General features: G+C 38.9%; 1 long non-coding RNA gene across 3 annotated transcripts in view; it reads left to right on the top strand.

Annotated features, from left to right (window-relative positions):
- LOC112531854 overlaps positions 1–9,528 on the top strand; it is a 16,816-nt gene extending 7,288 nt beyond the window's left edge. For 2 of the 3 annotated variants that reach the window (XR_003073934.2, XR_006937072.1), the window contains exon 4: positions 1–9,528. This exon is cut by the window's left edge and continues 1,022 nt beyond it. This is a non-coding gene — a long non-coding RNA (uncharacterized LOC112531854). The other variant, XR_005857686.1, reaches the window with a different exon arrangement.
- The last annotated feature ends 123 nt before the right edge of the window (positions 9,529–9,651 follow it).

Below are 9,651 nucleotides of genomic sequence, written 5' to 3'. Positions count from 1 at the left end.
GGGCATGGTGGTGATGCGCTGATGGCTGGACTAGATGACTTCAGTGGTCTTTTCCAGTCTTAATGACTCTATTCCTGGTACAGGTAGGCCCTAAGAGGCAGCACTAAATGCTATAGGACAGTCCTAAGCAGGAAAGGCATAAGGAAAGCAAAAAAAGTTGAAGTTGACAGAAGACCAACCTATAAACTGTTGGCAGTCTGCATGCTCTTTTTAATATATATATTTTACTAGAATTAGAAGACTAAAGTTTGAGAGACACAAAATGTATTAACAATATTAGTCTGTAGACTGTAAAGTGTCAGTGACTGTCCAGGTAAGGAGTTGCTCAGATACTGTCACCTCAGAAAAAAAAATAAAGCTTCTTTGGCTAAGATGTGAAGACAGTGGTTTTTTTTGTGTGTGCATAGGATGATACAAACTATTTCAGTATTCTAAAATCCTGTTTCCCTTAGTTTATGCAAGGTTTCATTGCCTTGAGAAGTTTTAGTGGTTTCTTTGTAAATACCTGATTTTCTTTTTTTTTTTTTTTTAAGATGAAAACTTGACTTTTGTGTAAGGGAAAGAAATCAGATCAAGGGCAACAGGACAGCCACCCTAACAGTTCTGACAACCTGGGTCTGTTGTACAGCTTTGTGGAGCATTCAGAAGGTTACCATCCCTGAAGACATATGAAGGACACAGGGAAAGAAATTCAGTGGGGAAGAAGTAGGGAAGGGATTTATGTTGCTGTTTCTTTAGGTATTTTCTTGTCTGGGGCCTATTTTTGGTGGTGGTGATGAGTTCTGGGGCTTATAGTTTAGTTTTTTCATATTTTGTTTGACTTCTTGATGTAGCTCCAGCTAGAGATAAGCAGCCCTCCCCATTGCTCGTTTCAAGCCATTTGCTCTTTCCTAAGATGTTTCTAGAGGTAAAGTCAGAAGTACAGATTGAGAAAAACTGACATACACTGCAATCTATCACTGTGATGCTTTTCAGAGAAATACTATACTCAGTGACAACTAGTCCATCTTTGTTTTGGCAAGTGTGTGGAGGTTTGTAAGTGGGATCTTTTAATGTCAGACACTGTATTATTTGAAGTAGCCTTAAGATGAATATCTATATCAGTAGACAAGAATGGTTATCATCCTGACATGAATTTGTGAAAAGAATGATAGGTGTTTTCTGTTTTTGACTGAAAAAAAGTGACCCATGAGAGCGCAGGAGTGATCTGCTCTAAAAAATGAAGAGGAGAAACTGGAAAGATGATACAAATATGCCAATAAACTTGTATATATTTTTTTAATTTGTCCAGATGGTTTGACAGTCTGTAGTGTTTGTGATTCTAGGAGCGAGTATCATTCTTGGATTGCATATTCTTGGTTTTATTAGGTGATGAAGAATTTTATTTATTTAATTAGTTATGGAACTTGGAAATTCATGAAGTATTTTTATTTGACCCTGATCAAAATTTATTCTACTTGGATAGGAGAAGCTGTCCAAGATCATGTGCTTTGCAGTTGCTTCAGCTAGGACATATGGACATACTGATACACAAACCCTTTGCATTAATGAAGTGGTGGGAAAGGTATTGATGACCTCTTACTTGTCTTTCCAAAAAAGCATGAGACCCTTGTAGCTGCTAAAGGCATCTGCTGCATCCCTGCAATCCACCTTCAGCAAGGGCAGAGATTCTTAGTAAAATACACTGTATTTGGCTTTTTTGCACTGAGAAGAGAAACATTCTGTCAGTTCTGCAAGCTTCTCTAGTTAAATCAGTGACAGTATCTTTTCCAGAACATATTACCATTACGTATGGATGTGATAAGAAATATTACTGTTGATTGTTAAGTGTTCCTTTCTGATTCTGATAGAGATATCCTGGATTGAACTGCTAGGTAGTATAAATGTGCTGTTTAGATATTACAGTGGTAGGGAACTTAAATATCTAGAAAGATCCCTGCTAAATGATATGCTCTGCAGATAAACCCCTGCCAAATTCTATTCAAATAGCAAAGAGATAATGTGAATATGACTCTAATGAAGGAAGGCTAGAGTTGCCATAATGCATGCAGGTGCAATTGCTCCAAATATCTCTTAAAATCCATTTTCCTGCCAGTGCTCGTTCTTCCTTTAAACAGAAGTTAATACTCTGCTGACATTACTGAACTCCATCATGCTCATTATCTCAGACTAGCATTTAGATCAGGTTTTTGGAGGTGAAAGACCAATTCATTAACTCTATTGTGCCACTCAATGACTTCCCGCAGAGAGATCATAAGTCAGATGGTGGGTGCCACTGCTGGAAGATAAAAGACAGCTATAAAGTAGGAAGACAACTGGTATAATTTTTGGGGGAAAAAAAAAGATAAAAATATCAGTTACTCTATAGCCTTTAATTTCTTTTCATAGTTTAGGTCTTAAGTACATTATTAGATTTTTGTGCAATTGAGAGATTTTTGTTGAGAGTTTCAGATAGGGAGTGGAAGAGATTATTGGTTGGGTAATTCTTTTTGACTTAAAGAAAAGAAATAATACAGCATCAAATAATAGAACAAATAACAAAGAGCAAATAACACAGCATTGCTCTAAAGATTAGTTAAAAATAGGAATTGTAAAGCCATATATGTTGAAATACCCATATGTAACAACTTGACTTGGCTTAAGGGGAAAAAAGACTATTTGGAAAATGATTACTTTGTAAAAATGAAAATGTTATGAAACTGTTCAAACTTCTGTTAAAGAAAACATCTGATGTGATTTTTTTTTTTTTAATTTGATTAAAAAGAAAACCAACAATCAGATAAAATACTGTTTCCTGAAAGTAAACAATGTTAATTTTGCAAAAACCTCTAGGATAAAGGCTTTTCTTTAAGACATTTTTTTGGTGGAAAATAGATTCCTACTTCTACTGGTTACTAGCTGAATGTGAAGATTCTCAACTTGCAAGTGGAAAATAAACAACTGAAATTGCTTTTTATGTCAATATGAGCAATTTGCAACCGCTTAACTTGAAGAAGCAGTGTCTCCCAAGGAAGCTCTTTCTTTGTTAGAGAGCTTCACTGCTTCAGTTCAGGTACCCTGTACCTGTTCATTTCTCCTTAGCTGTAAAAAGCACAGGGCCAGGGAAGGACTTTTAAGAATACCAAATCATAGGGCATCTCTAAGCTGCAAAACACAAAGAACAAAATCTAGAATATAGAATCGTAGAATCCTTAGAGTTGGAAGAGACCATTAAAGGTCATCTAGTCCCACTGCCCTGCAATGAACAGGGACATCCACAGCTAGATCAGGTTGCTCAGGGCCTCATCCACCCTCACCTTGACTGTCTCCAGGGACAGGGCTTCCACCACATCTCTGGGCAACCTGTTCCAGTGCCTCACCAGCCATAATTTGAAAAAATTCTTCCTCATATCCAGCCTAAATTTCCCCTCTTTCAGTTTGAACCATTGTTGCCTTCTCTTATCACAACGGACCCCATTAAAGAGTCTGTTCCCTTCCTTCTTATAGCCCCCCTTTAGAGGCCATTATCAGGTCATCTTGGAGCCTTCTATTCTCCAGGTTGTACAGCCCCAGCTCTTTTAGATTGTTGTCCTCATAGGAGAGGTGTTCCATTCCTTGGATCATTTGTGAGGTCCTCCTCTGGACACGCTCCAACAGCTCTATTTCTCTCCTGTACTGGTAGTGGGGGTTGTCATGACTCCGGTGCAAGACCTTGCACTTTGCTTTGTTGAACCTCATGATGTTCTCCTGGGCCCACTGCTTGAGCCTGTCTAGGACTGTCCGGATGGCACCTCATCCGTCAGGCATGTGGACCGCACGCCACAGCTCAATGTCGTCAGCAAACTTACTAAGTGTATATTCAACCCCGGTGTTGGTATCACTGATGAAGATATTAAAGAACATTGGTCCCAGCAGTGATGCCTGGGGAACACCATTTGTCACTGATCTCCATCTAGACATGGAGCCATTGACCACCACTCTCTGGATTCGATCCTGCAATCAGTTCTTCATCCATCACCCATCAAATCCATATCTATCTAATTTAGAAAGAAGGATTTTGTGGTGTACCATGCCAAAGGCCTTACTGAAGTCCAGATAGATGACATCAGTGGCTCTTCCCTTGTCCCCTGATGTAGTTACACCATCATAGAAAGCCACTAAGTTGGTCAAGCAGGATTTTCCCTTGGTGAAGCCATGCTGGTTCTCCTGTATCACCTCCTTGTCTTCCATATGCCTTAGCATAACTTCCAGGAAGATCTGGTCCATCGTCTTCCCCAGCACAGAGGTGAGACTTACAGGTCAGTAGTTCCCAGGGACATCCTTTTTTACCCTTCTTAAAAATGGGTGTGATGTTGCCTTTTTTCCAGTCACCACGGATTTCACCTGACTGCCATGACTTTTTGAATATCATTGATAGTGGCTTGGCAAGTACATCAGCCAGTTCCTTCAGGACTGGGATGTATCTCTTCAGGACCTGTAGACTTGTGAATGTTCAGGTTCCTCAGGTGGTCACGAACCTGATCTTCACTTACAGTGGGAGGATCTTGAGTTGTTCAAAAATGGGACTTGGCAATCTTAAATTCTCACAGTTTCACATCTATTCTAACCCTCTTAACACTAATAAATCTTATTTTTCCCCACTGATTCCTTTATATTCATATTCATTAGTATGAACAAAAAGAAGTGCAATTCTCAAACTACAGATGAAAGAACAAATAAATTTTCCTTTATTACAGGCTCGTTTGGAAGCAGCTACCTTTCCCTCTTTGCCCTGTACCCACTTTATTCTTACCCTAAGTGAGAATCCCCATCAGGTTTCCTTCAAAAATGAAAAACACAATTGAAAGAGAACCCAGAAGAAAAAAAATGTTGTGGTAGTATCAATCTCTATTATTCATACTGCAAGTTATTGATTAATTTGGTTTCTCTTACTCTGTTATTGTGCTCTGGTTTTCTTCTGGGTTGAGGCAGTCTCCACAAAAGCCTTCATTACTTTCCATACATTTTATTTCTTATCTCTTCCCCTCCTTACTCTCTGCAATTGTAGGCTGTGTGCATTTGCAGTATTTGCTTTCTATTCATAGACTGGTTGAACTTTTTGCATCAAGTAGCAGCAATTTAACTGGAGACCAAAGAGTCACTTAATATAAAGATCACTGAGAATCATCAACCATTTTCTTCTTGACCTTTTCTACCAAAACAGTAGCTTCTGAGTCAGCCTGCTTTGAAGCTACAGAAGCACTACATATTGTGTTGTTGATTTCTGACTTCAAGCAATTCTTTTCTTCCATTCTCTTATTTTTAGCATCTGAAGGCTGAAATTTTACAATATGCTACTGCTCTTTTTTTTTCTTTTTCTTTTTTTTTTTTTAATGGGAACAAATGTTAGCACATCAAAAGCTCGTTGCTTTTAGCGTGTGTCACTTGAGATCACTAAAAAGAATATTTTGTATTTCTCCTTATTGAATCATAAATCGTGGGCGCTACTAAAAATACTTTTCACAGAAGTTCTAGGTTCAGTCATTTAAAAAATCTTATACACTGAAGTGAGGAACTAAGGATGAGCATTAACCCAAATGTGAAGCATTATGCAACCAAAACATAATTCTTCTATGCAGTCTGCCCATGCTTTGTTATATAGACTGAGCTTTTTTTATATATAAATTATATAGCATTTTTAATGTAGAAAGCTGTACTTTTGCATACACATGTACTTGAATGGCTCACTTCCTCTCTCTCTCTCTCTTTTTACATGCCAGTCATAAATCTTCCAAATGTGGAGGCCTTTCTGTGGCAGTATGATTCTCTCAGACAACTGTAAAATAGTTGTTCATTTGCAAGGTGCATTGTTTCGAATTTCTAGGAAAAAGATTCATACTGTATTTCTGATCTTCAGTTAGTAGAAGAAGATGGGAGGTGTGTGTTATCACCATAGGCTCATCTAGTAAATACAGATAAAGGCCACAGCAGCCCCCCTGCCACCTTAGCTGTGCTGCTATATGAATTCACATTCAGTGTAAGCAGATAGCTATCTCATGACCATATAGCTATGGCTGTAGGCAGAGCCAGCCTCTTATCAGGATAAAGAATTGCAAGTCATATATAGCCTGCACCACAAAATATGTATTACGAGTTAGAAGGACTCTTATTTTCTGTGACAATGAAGAATTCCTTGTCCTTCCACCAGGCCAGAGATGTTCACTAAGGTGTTCAGAGGTGCTCACTGAATTTAATGAACATCTGGAAGCAGTACAGTAAACATAGAGACTTCAATAAATTTGGCAGGAACAGAGAGTATAGATCTTCCAGAACTTTGTTCTATTTGCCATTCATGAAGTTAGAGTGTAACGCAATAAATAAAGATGGAATATATTAAACATTTAAAACAGGGCAGCTAAATTGCCACCTAGTGGTCTTCTAATGTATTATCTATGCCAAGCAGCTCTGGGTGAGAAAACACCCATATATATTTTCTTCTGTCAGAGCCTCGGTATTGTTGTTCACTGTCCCCTTGTCCATAGCATTAACAATGTGAAGGGATGGCTGTACATAATTCCTGAGCCAACTCAAGACATTGCTGCTGGAATTTCTGGGATGTTGGGGAAGATTGCACAGGGCATGGACGATTTAATGTAAAGGGAATCTCCAGGACAATCAGCCAGCCTGAATTTATGATAAAAAATGCTGTTGGGTAAAAGCCAATTACATATTATCTCTATTTCAAGGTTTTTTTTTTTTTTTTTTTTTTTTTTTTTGCCTTTTAGCTAAAAATAAAAATAAATTAAACATAAAAGATAAGTGTTTTGATATAAAAGGAACTAGAAAGTCTTCTTGGACTCAGTAAATGAGTAAATACTTAGGATTTTTGTCTTCCCAAGGCTCAGCCACCTCTAGTGTAGGAAGCCCTTTGCTCTCTTGGGTATTCAACCCACCTTCCAGTCTCACCCTGTCTGAGCTATCTGTTCATCTACATGTGCTGTTTACACAGAGCCGTGCAGATGGGAAACAACCAAGGAACACAAGTTGAACAATAAGTTTTGCAGTTCTGCTTTTGTGATTTGTCATGTAAGTCTGCTCAGAAGCTACTACAAGAGACTAAAAAAGTATTTCAACATGATGAGCTGCAACAGGCAAAATGTTTAGTGATTAATGCATTTTCTATCATCTTACCAATAATCTGCTTGGGATTCAGTGGGCTGTGTGCTGACAAAGATGATGCTCACAGGAGGTGGAGGCCTGGAGCGGGGGCTGCAGGCTATATCTCTTTGTGAACTCACCAGTTGTTTCAGAGATAAGTCAGTCCACAGCAGTAGAATCCAAATGATTCATCTTCCTCCTCCACTGTCACCTGCTGAGATTCAGTGTAATTAGTGGCTGAAGAGAAAACATCAGCCCAGGGAGACAAGCTGAGGACCAAGGACTGCACATTCACTGTGGTAGTTTAAGGTGTCATGTGAGTGAAAAATTGGTTTAGAGATGCTGCAAAATCCTAAAGCTTGACCCTAGCCAAAATATGTTATCTCGCAGATCACTGGTTCCTCAGTTAAGGTATTGGTATTTTCCACATCTGTCAAATTGAGCTGAAAGCCCACTAACCAAAGGCCATCACTTCCCTCATCAATCAGTTGCAGAATAGAAAACAAGGATTAGGCAAGGGATAGGACTTGAGTAGCATAGGGGAACTGTTCAGCCATAGCCTGACTGATGATTGAACACCTGGTGAAGGGGTATGGCTGGCCCAGGAAGCACAGGTGCAAAAATTTTACCTATGCTTCCCACCTGATCAGAAGGGGTGGATCCTGGGTCCACACTCCCCCTGGCCTCATTTAAGGGCTATCCTGTGGAGATAGAACGTCTTTTGGATGAAGATTCCTTCCTGAGAAGGAGTGTTCTGCAACTAGAGTCTCATTGCTAGCTGGGTGAGTTAGCCTTTTTTTTGTATGTGGCTATTGGTATTCTCAAAAATACTTTGCCTGCTATTGTGAAGAACTTGTCAGAAGCTGTTTTGCTGCTTTGTTGGGAAGACAGGTAGTAATAAATGTATTAAATTGTTGAAAGGAACACTGTTTTCCTAGGCTTCAGATTCTGTGACTGAAAAACAATTCACTGTATGTAATATTGTATATGGTTCTGTTTTGTCCCGGTATCCTTTGATGTTATTTTCAACCTGGTTGACCTTAACCTGTTCTAAGACACAGTCTGATCTCTGAAAGTTTTTTTCTCTCCCAAATACACTTTAAATGATTTGGGTTCTAAGGAGCATACAATAAAAAGTGAAATGTCAATGCTGAGCAACTGCAGATTTAACCATGATGCCTATAGTCAGTAAAATTACTCAGGGACAGGATGTCAGATAAATGCAAGGAGCTCCTCTGAAAAATAAACTACCTGTTCCCTAGAAGCTGATAAGCCATAAAATATCATCTAGAAAGCAATTGCTCACATGAATTTGTTTTCCCCAATCTGTTTCTGGACTCATCAGTGTTAATTAGGGATGATATTGACTATTGGATTTACTACAGAGTTAACCTAACATTGTTCTGCTCTCCCACAAAAGTAGTCTATTGGTTTTTCAGGTCCTTTTCAGATTGCTATGCCAAATGGCAGCTGTGTCATTCTGGAGGACATGCCTTCAGTTTCTGGGGCCTCGTGTGTCTAATAGATAGCACTGAATGCCTTCAAATACATCTGTTGGTAGCTTCTGCTGATGTTTGCAGATAAGAAGTTTTAGATCCTCATGTCTTGTTCCCATAAATAATTATTGTTCCTGGTTTTAGACTACACTGAATGGATCACTCATTATGTCTGTACTTTATCTACATATACACTTACATAAACACCAAATGTTTCTAGTGGGAAGAAAGTGTAGTCTGGTGTTACAGTGCTAGCCTTCAACAAGAGAAATAACTATTCAACCGTCATGTGTAGGGAATGTGTGGCAATTTGAGGGTGCTGAGGGCTTGCTGGTACTGGTTCTGAAATGGTTCATTGTCTCGGCCTTCTCTTTGTGGCAATGTGACTACATGGTTTTACACAGTTCAGAGCAGTCGGAATGAACTTGTCTCCCCCCCAGAAAACAACCAGACAAAAACAATGCAAGTGATACTCATAACTGAACAAGTATTATGTGGGGGAAGTTATCTGCATGGACCGTTCTGGAAGAGAGCTGCCTTAAGCACAGGCAGGCACACAGAAATGGAATTAGCTTTCTTATCTAATTAGCACATCTCAGGTTAACTGCCAAAACTGAGCTTCTACAGAAATTTCTTTGAAAGACCTTAAAGGCATGAGCGCATTTCACAATAATAAAACAGCCATGACCTGAAATAAGATCTTTGTTTAAACTTAAAATGCTTTTCATTCAAAGAGATGTAAAAGCTGCTACAACTGGAGTGGTTTTTGTTTTTTTTTAGTAACTTTCAACACAAATTGTGCTTTCTCCCACAGATATTTGACATTTAACAAGCAAGAATTGTTATTTATTTTAATTAGTTTTTACTACGTGTGCCTGCTTCCCCCAGGAATAAAACTAACTGAAGTCAGTACCCCCCCCCCCCCCCATGTTTATTTAAATGGAGCATTACGATGAGCCTCCAGTCAGCTCTGTCGTGTTCAAACAAATGTTCTGAATTACTGTTTTTCACCTGATTTCACAATCAGCTCTTTGCAACC

The sequence above is a fragment of the Gallus gallus genome, chromosome 2, assembly GCF_016699485.2.
Source record: "Gallus gallus isolate bGalGal1 chromosome 2, bGalGal1.mat.broiler.GRCg7b, whole genome shotgun sequence".
NCBI lineage: Eukaryota > Metazoa > Chordata > Aves > Galliformes > Phasianidae > Gallus > Gallus gallus.
The sequence above is the reverse complement of the archived record's forward strand: the minus strand, read 5'-3'. Positions and strand labels throughout refer to the sequence as shown.